Genomic DNA, 10,087 nt, shown 5'->3' on the forward strand with positions numbered 1-10,087 from the left:
CTTTTCGGAAACGTGGAACCCCTGAAAATTTTCAAACGTATTTAGACCTTGAGAATCAGTTCAAAAATTTGATCAAAGGGAAAAAACGTGCTTATTGGTGAAATTTCGTGGGAGGTTTGTCACGAGAAACGTCAATGAAAAAATTATGGAAAGTGGCTCGAAACATGAGAAATCGTTCTTCAACGAATGAAAGCGAAGAATATTCACATCGGTGGATTTTTAATTTTGCACGGAAGGTTTGTCCTGATTCCGCTCCTGTGCAAAAAATAGTTCGAGATATACCACAAGATAGGTGCGATCTTGATTCCGAGTTTTCGATGGTAGAATTCTCTCTTGCTCTCCTTTCTTGTAACAATTCTGCCCCAGGATCGGATAGAATTAAGTTCAACTTGCTGAAAAACCTCCCTGATGTTGCGAAACATCGCTTGTTGAATTTATTCAATCGGTTTCTGGAGCATAATATTGTTCCAGATGACTGGAGACAAGTACGAGTTATAGCTATTCAAAAACCCGGAAAACCTGCGTCCGACTTCAATTCGTACCGCCCAATAGCAATGCTGTCTTTTATACGGAAATTGTTGGAGAAAATGATCTTGTTTCGCCTTGATCGATGGGTTGAAACGAATGGCCTACTCTCAGATACACAATATGGGTTCCGCAGGGGCAAGGGGACGAATGATTGTCTTGCGTTGCTTTCTTCAGAAATTCAAATGGCTTACGCCGAAAAAAAACAAATGGCTTCAGTATTCTTGGACATAAAGGGGGCCTTTGATTCTGTTTCAATAGAGGTTTTGTCAGACAAATTACACTCTCGGGGTCTGCCGCCTCTATTGAATAATATGTTATATAACTTGCTTTGTGAGAAACATTTGAACTTTTCTCACGGAGATTCGGCAGTAAGTCGGGTCTCTTACATGGGCCTCCCCCAGGGCTCATGTTGAAGCCCCCTTTTGTACAACTTCTATGTAAGCGGCATCGACAATTGCCTTACACAAAATTGCAGCCTTAGACAACTTGCAGATGATGGAGTGGTGTCTGTCGTAGGATCAAACGAATTCGACCTGCAAGGACCCTTACAAGATACTTTGAACAATTTTTCAACCTGGGCCATTGGGCTAGGGATCGAATTCTCCACGGAGAAAACAGAGATGGTGGTTTTTTTCTAGGAAGCATAGACCAGCAAAACCAAAGCTTCAACTTTTGGGTAAACCGATCACTCATGCTATGTCATTCAAGTATCTTGGGGTCTGGTTCGACTCCAAATGTACTTGGGGGGCCCATATTAGGTATCTGAGTAAAAAATGTCAACAAAGAATAAACTTTCTCCGTACAATTACCGGCACCTGGTGGGGAGCCCATCCCGAAGATCTTATTATGTTGTATCGAACAACTATTCTCTCAGTGATGGAGTATGGCAGTTTCTGTTTTCAATCAGCTGCCAAAACACACCTCATTAAACTCGAGCGAATTCAGTATCTTTGTCTCCGTATTGCGTTGGGATGTATGCCCTCAACGCATACCATGAGTCTCGAGGTTTTGGCAGGCGTACTCCCACTAAAAGATCGCTTCAAATTATTATCTCTTCGGTTCTTCATCCGGTGTAAGGTTATGAACCCATTGGTGATCGGAAATTTTGAGCAGCTGATCGGGCTAAATTTTCATTCTGGATTCATGAGCTCATATCATGAATTCATCTCCATGCAGGTTGATCCTTCTTCGTATACTCCCAACCGTGTTTGTTTTCCTGACTACATCAATTCCTCTGTACATTTTGATCTGTTCATGAAGGAGAAAATCCATGGAATTCCAGATTATCATCGATCGGGGATCGTTCCTACGATCTTCAATGCAAAGTATGGGCGTATCAATTGTGATAATATGTACTTTACTGATGGGTCCACTATAAACGAGTCCACAGGATTTGGAGTGTTCAACGTATTTTTTAGCACCTCCCACAGTCTTTAGATTCCTTGCTCAGTGTATATTGCTGAATTGGCAGCAATACACTGGGCGCTGGACAGCCTCGCCTCACGACCTGTTGAACACTATTACATTGTAACGGATAGTCTTAGCTCTGTCGAAGCTATCCGTTCAGTGAGGCCGGAAAAGCACTCGCTGTACTTCCTTGAGAGAATACGAGAAATTTTGAGTGCTTTATCCAGACGCTGTTATGTCATCACCTTTGTCTGGGTCCCTTCACATTGCTCAATTCCGGGTAATGAGAGGGCTGACTCATTAGCAAAGGTGGGTGCGATTGAAGGCGATATTTATCAGCGTCAAATCGCCTTCAATGAATTTTACCTTTTAGTCCGTAAAAATACAATCGCTAACTGGCAACACAAATGGAACGAAGATGAATTGGGCCGGTGGCTCCACTCAATTATCCCTAAGGTTAGCCTCAAACCATGGTTCAAAAGTCTGGACTTGAGTCGGGACTTTATTCGAACCTTCTCCCGACTCATGTCCAATCATTGTTCGTTAGACGCGCTACTTTTCCGTTTTAATCTTTCCGACAGCAATCTCTGCGTTTGTGGCCATGGTTACCACGACATCGAACACGTTGTTTGGTCGTGCGAGTTGTATCTTGTCGCCAGATTGAATTTGGAGAACTCCCTTCGGGCTCGAGGAAAGCAACCCAATGTGCCGGTGAGAGATGTGTTGGCTCGGCTAGATCTTGATTATATGTCCCAAATATATGTTTTCCTTAAAGCCATCGATCTTCGAGTGTGATGTTCTTACATCCTTTACCCCTCCTTTTCGTCCTTCGCGAACTATCGGTTCTCTTCCTACTAACATTAGAATAAGTTAAATTGTGAATACATATTAGATGTAAGGATAGTTTTAAGAATTGAGTGTGAAGTGTGAGTGTGAATGAGAATGTGAATGTAAATGCGAGTGTGAGTGTGAACATTGCTACAATATCCTTACATCCCATCCTTTTCCCAATCAAAGTGTGTCACCCTTCTAAACTCGAGTCGACCGCGAGTAATCGGTTTCCTATTTTATTAACCATAGAATTAAGGAAACATGTTAATATTTTATAGTAAAAATATATTTAAGAGCGTGGCTCCTTTAAACCTATGTAACTGAGCCTGTAAAAATAAACGGATTAATAAAAAAAAAAAAACGCGGATAGTTCGTTAGTCGAAAATACTGAATAATTAAACAAACCAAATGGCATCACTGGTGGTTCTTTTTTCCACTCCGCTAAACTGTCATCTCAAACAAAAACAAATGGATCATACAACTGGTGAGTATGAAACATATTTCGGCTTTTTAATTATTAATTATTTTATCTTGTCTTATCAGCTATGAATACATTCGACTCGTTTGCTTCCATCAATCGGTAAGTGAGAAAGAAGATTTCTCCCATCACCACAGTGCGGATTTCCACTTCTATCACAGCAGCCAACAACATCCGTTTTCCTGCAGCAGTAACCTCCAACCCCTGTTGACAATGCCGGGGGACAGCATCAACAGCAGCAGCAGCAGAATTTGACCATGGTATGGTATTGCGAAGAACTTTCCCCATTAGAGGTTCCGTGCTTCGCGCACATTCAAAAATCCTCTTCATACACGAAAACTCAACGACAAGGAGGTATTTATCAACTTGCTCAGCTGAATTACCACCCGGAGGAACCCGAATGCACTGATTCCGTTGTATAGTAGAATGAAAATAGGCGAGGTAAGCGAACGTAATCGCATGATATTTTAATGTTCGCATTTTTATCCGGATTATACAACTGGTGAGTAGGGAATTCATTTCTGCTTTTCACTTACTAATCATTTTATTTTGTTTCAGCTATGAATACATCCGACTCAATCAATCGGCGAGTGAGAAAGATGATTTCCCTCATCACCACATTGCTTATTTCCACTTCTGTCACGCCAGCCAACAGCATCAGCTTTCCCGCAGCAGTATCCTTTAAGTACAGGGTGCTATTCCGTCAACAGTAACAGCAGCAGGACCTGGCCATCGATAGTATTTCGAGCAATTTTCCCCGTCGGAGATCCCGTGCTTCACGCACATTGAAGAATCCTCCTCAGCCACATATCTGTGTCATCAAGGGCAAGGAGGTATTCATCAATGTACTCAGTCGGATTTGAATCGTCAATCCAGACAACCCGGATGTACCGATTCCATTATATACCTTATTTTTATTATACATGGATTTTTATTATTTTTTTTAAATAAAATGATTAAAATCGATCAATGTATTTCCTTTTCATTTTCAATAACAAACCAATACAAACAAGCAGCAAGCAGTGCTGAAAGCAGCGCTGCAAGCAGGTCGACGCCTTGCACATGTTGGCGAAAAAGTGGTGTCAAGTTGTTCGATGAATGCATATGAAAGGTCGATAACTCGATTGCAAAGTGGCAGCATTTGAGGTCGATTGTTGACATTTCATCGATCCGATCTTGGCAGGCAAAACTGAATGTGGGAATTCACCCGTTTGCCGTTTGGTCTGATTAACAGCCCAGACACCCTGAGTAAACTGATGGATCGAGTCCTCAATTATGGTGCATTAGAAACCTTTATATTCGTATATCTGGATGATATTGTGGTAGTCAGCAAAACGTTTGAAGAGCATGTACAAAAATTGAGAGAATTGGCTGAAGAAAGCAAATTTATACATAAATCTGGCAAAATCGAAGTTCTGCTGTTATGAATTGCCGTATCTCGGCTATATATTGTCCCAAGATTGATTGCGACCTAATCCAGATCGAGTCCAAGCGATCCTTGGATATGAGGTCCCAAAATCCATAAGGGCATTAAGAAGACTTCTCGGTATGGTGAATTACTACCGTAGGTTCATCGACAGATTTAGCGAACACACGAACCCTCTAACGGACTTGTTGAGAAATAAGCCGATTAGAGTGCAGTGGAATAATACAGCAAATGAAGCTTTCAAAGCGATTAAGGAGCAGTTGATATCAGCTCCTGTAATGGCCAATCCAGACTTTACACTACTATTCTGTGTCCAAACAGATGCTAGTGACACAGCTCTCGCGGGTGTACTAACCCAAATTCAAAATGAAGAGGAAAAGGTGATCGCCTATCATTCAGAGAAGCTGAAGGGAGCGGAGTTAAACTATCACGCTGCAGAAAAAGAAGGTTTAGCTGCCCTTCAATGCATCGATAAATTCAGGTGCTATATCGAGGGTACCCGGTTCACGTTAGTGACAGATTCATCCGCGCTAACTTTCATTATGAAAGCTAAGTGGAGAACCTCCTCTCGCCTCAGTCGTTGGAGTATAACTCTCCAACAATATGATATGGAGATAAAATATAGAAAGGGAAAGGACAACGTTGTCGCGGATGCATTATCCCGGTCGATCGAATCACTAGATCCAGAGGTTGAAGACAGATGGTACACAAATTTGTACAACGCAGTGGAAAAGGATCCCGAAAAATACATGGATTTTCGTATCGAAAACAATAAATTGTATAAAATTGTTTCAGCAATGTCCAATGTTTGGTATGATGCCTAGGACAAAATATGTGAACGGATGAATTTTCAAACGGCTATTTTATTTTACATTTCCCTCTGAACTGTAGCTCTCAAGTGTACGTACTTCTCGAACCGTGAATTTGCAGAAGTACCATCGGCTTGCATGAATCAACACCTTTCAACTTTGACTTTTTATTCTATAGATGCTTCAAACTTGAAAGTTCATTTAGAGGCGAATGTCTGTGTCTGCACGATTTTCCTAAATTCCTTTTTATAAGTTTATAAGTTTATAAGTTTATAAGATCGTGTTAGGGAAACATATTATAGTTTGCACAAAAGCAAGCGAGTACAAAAGTACAGTTGCATTTATTTGCAAAGTAGATTTCCCCAGACGCCTTGGTTTTGAAGCCTGTATTAGGAGAACACATTTCAGTCGGAACAAAAATGCCCCGCATGTATTTGCAATGCCAATTTCCACAAACTCCATAGATTAGGAGTCTGTGTTAGAGAAAAACCTTTCGGTCGGAACAAAATACCCCAGACCTGCATGAATTTGCAATGCCAATTTTCCCAGACACCTTGGTTCTGAAGTCTGTGTTGGGGAAACATATTTCAGTCGGAACAAAAAAACTCCTACTTGCATGTATTTGCAATGCCGACTTCCTCCAGGCACCTTGGTTTTGAAATCTCTGTTAGGGAACATATTTCGGTGGGAACAAAATCTCCCCCTTTTTTCATGTATTTGCAATGCCGATTAACCCAAGGCTGCTTGGTTTTGATGGCTGTGTTGGGGAAACCGTAAAGCGGCCCAATCGAAACGAGGCTGTTAGGGCGTTTAGATAACGCTTAACATTTCACAGTTATTGAATTGTTTATCTAATGAAAAACAGCATTTTATTAATGTCGATAGATGCGTAGAAATATTCCCTATCAATTGATGCAAACATCTTTCCGATCCAGTAAGAAATGTTCGTGAATCTTTCGGAATCTTTCATTTTTTCCTGCATGTTCTGTGTTTAGGTTTTCATTTTACCCCCCATATATTCCGGTTAGACGTAGTTTCACGTCAAAAAGGTTGAGTACCGCTGTGTTAGACGTAGTCCTACGTAGAACTGCTACATTCACAAATCACATTCAGAGACAAGCGAGAATCTCGCGATAAATCATACGGAAAACATTGCGACGCCACTGTTTTATGAATGTATAATGTCACATTTGACACATTAGATGCATCAGTGATGAGCCCACGAACCGTGTGGGATGATGAATTCTGCCCTGCCGGACACGTCGCCTAATGTCAGCACAAATGGATGGAAGAATAAATTTTAATGCACCCACGAATTAGTCCATTTTCATAAACAAGCTCTCCGTTTGCGTAGCGCTTCAGAGTGTGTTCGCCCAAACTTATCGCTTCCGAAGTGCATGCCTACAAGCGATTCAGCCATCAGCGAACAGCAAAGTGCACACTAATTTGCAAATGTAGAACACAGTAATTAAATTGTTTTATATAATGCTTCCTCAGGCGACTGATGTTTGCGAAATGGCTTCCCGCTCGCTGAGAGTGGAGGATTGGTGGGTTGTTACTAAATGTGCTACTTTCGAAGCGATTCGCGAGTTCCAGCTGCAGTGAGGAGATTTTGGTGAGAGCATGATAGTGATGATAATTTAGGTAGATTGTCGAGAAGTGTCCATAGATTTAAACTCGACCTCTAGCAGAAAATCTGCCATAGGGGTTTTCATGTCCATTTGGGGAGCGATTCACATTTCATGAAGCCACTCAGGATATATGTATATTTGAACATCACTACCTTGTTGGGGAGCTCGGTGGCGTTGTGTCACATAACACGCCAGTTAACATTCATGCGATAAAGTCGTACAAATATCGATAAATTGTGATGCATCGGCGTCATTTACATAATTCCGTCCGGCCGTATCTGTGGGTCACACGGCGGCCCAAATGTGTGTTCTGAGTGCATTGAGTTTATGTTATTGTGGACTATAAACGCATTAAATTCATTATTGAGTAAAAAATTTATGCCGAACAGCGTGAAATGAATAGTTATTATAATATACATCCGAGATGCCGTGAGGTGCCGATCTGAATTATGATGGAACAATTATTATGATAATATGCGACGGAAGTAATTGTTGTTCTTCTTGGATCTGATTACTCGAGGGTAATTGATACACCTCGCACTATATGTATGCACTATGATTCACACTGATGAACTGAATTGGAAACTGAAACTTGAAATTACACCGTTTGCAAAAATAAATAAAATGTTTCGAGTTCCGCAAAAAATACAATACCTACAATGTATTTGTTATCACTTCTATCTACAAACCAAATGTCCCATTTGAAGCACAGCAGCATCACTGTACACATAACATTTTTGGCACGATCGAACGACTTTTGGTGCCTCACTTTCCACGATGACACTTGGGCGTGACGATCGTTCCAGCTTTTCGTCTGGTCATTTCCTGCTGGAGATTATCGCAGTGGATGCCGTTGAACAATAGATTTACACTTTCAGCTCATGCTCCAGGAACCGCAAATATATCTCACCATCAGCGAAACGCATCGCACTAGAAAGAGGACCTGCTTTTCCCCATTTCCCGACGGCCGGAGTAATGTGCGGTTTTCGCTTCCATCAATTTCATATCACTCAAGCGGGCAAATGGATGTTCACCGAATGTTGTTGTAATCCCCTCGGCATCGGCCTAAGTCTGTCGCTATTTTTTATTTTGTACGCCAACACTCACATCCCCTCTTTCTATTCGGTGGTTTAGCATGAATGAAGAAATGACATCCGAGTCATTGGATGGATGGCGATGAGTCTCAGTAGCGAGTCGTGCCTGTCAGGTCTCTGGATAAACGTCGCTATTCATGGTCGGCAAATGCTATTTTTTATCACCACACTTTATGGATCGGCGATGCTACGACCTAGTGTAACGCGTACTTGTGGGACAGTAGGAAAATAGAGGCTTTGAGTGGATCAGAACTATAATTTGGACGATATCATGGAAATTAAAACCTATGTGCATAAAATTCGTACAGTAACGTTTTACTGCGGGTTTTGAAATACAGGCAAACCTGTTTCTGTGCGAGGGATAGGGACCACACAAAAGAAAAAACGCATGAAAAAAATCGTACTAAACTAAACCAGTAGCTTTTAAAAATAGTTTTCTCACTTTTTTATGCGGTGGATAGGGACCGTATAAAAAAAGTTTCCTTTCGTAAATATGATGATGACCCACCTCATACCCTTACAAAGGGTTGAACTGGTCGATTTATCTAATAGATAATATTAATGTTTGACCAAATTAAGAGAACAGTATTATAAAACCAAATCAAAGCGAACTGACTCTGTTGCAGGCATGAACTTGTATTAATCGTACATTATAAATAGGCAAAAACTGTCGAAGAAAAGCAATGGTCCTATCCGTATCGACATTAACATTATAATAATCTCAACTTCAGGCCCAAAGTTTTTGCATGTCAAGAAAATTTCCAACCCGGGAGGATCCTTGACAGATTGGGAATTGAACCCAATATCTAAAAGTCTACTTAGAATATGATAGAGATCTACCACAATTCGGAAATACTTGATATAACCATCCGATAAAAAGATAGTTTGCGACAATTCTGAATGAGCTATCCACATTCCAGTTTCCACTTCAGACCCACATAAAAAATTTATTAAGTATCAGTGTTCTGCCAGTGTTCACTTAACATAATCCAGACCTATCAAACGCGCGCGAGACTCAAACTTCCGTAGACAACGCTCATTTTTTTACAATAACAAAACATTAACATTAACAAAACAAATAAAAAATAAAAAATTAAAATAAATTTTATAAATTTTAACCAATTGGAAACATAAATGACATTTGAAACATAAATTATTTAGAAAAAATTAATAAAACCAGTTTACTAAACAGATTTTACGTATGAAATACACATTTTCTTAAACTCTGCCATTGTTGCCGCACGTTTATTTTCTTTGGGCATCGCATTGAAAAAAAATATACCTTTATACAATAACGAGTTCTGCGACATACTAAACATAAAATTGGGTGTTCTTGCATCATTCGCGTTTCTTGTATTGTATCTATGAATATATCGCACAAATATCGAGGCAGCATATCGTTTAAAATTTTAAAGATGAACACCAATGTCAAATAGTAAATTCTTTGCTTCACAGATAGCCACTGTAGCGCGTTCAACATCAAACAAGAGGAAATGTATTTACTACATCTTAAAATCAAACGCATTACCTTATTTTGCAAACGCTGCAATCTCGTTAATTGTGTATTGTTTGCAAGGAATAGGATCGACCAGCAAAAATTCATATGCGGTAATATCAAAGATTTGTACAATTTAGTTTTACTGCTTACTGTCAGCTCTTTCTTCAAACGACACAAAACGCCGTACTTCTTGGAGATCTTTTTGATGACATTATTAATGTGAGACTTGAAAGTTAACTTGTCCTCAATAATAACTCCTAAATCTTTGATTTCTTTTACGCGTTCTAATGGCTCACCATCTATTTCAAAATTTACGTCAATACTGGAGTTTGCCGCAGAAATGAGCATGTATTTTGTTTTGCCAACATTTAACTTTAATTGTTTA

The 10,087-nt window shown here is 40.1% G+C and overlaps 1 long non-coding RNA gene across 1 annotated transcript; it reads left to right on the plus strand.

Annotated features, from left to right (window-relative positions):
* Window positions 1-3,163: 3,163 nt before the first annotated feature.
* Window positions 3,164-4,210, plus strand: LOC129763207 (uncharacterized). The gene is made up of 3 exons (XR_008740832.1): window positions 3,164-3,250; window positions 3,310-3,746; window positions 3,803-4,210. It is a non-coding gene; the product is annotated as an uncharacterized LOC129763207 (long non-coding RNA).
* Window positions 4,211-10,087: the final 5,877 nt, after the last annotated feature.

Source organism: Toxorhynchites rutilus, chromosome 1, assembly GCF_029784135.1.
Source record: "Toxorhynchites rutilus septentrionalis strain SRP chromosome 1, ASM2978413v1, whole genome shotgun sequence".
Taxonomy (NCBI): Eukaryota; Metazoa; Arthropoda; class Insecta; order Diptera; family Culicidae; genus Toxorhynchites; species Toxorhynchites rutilus.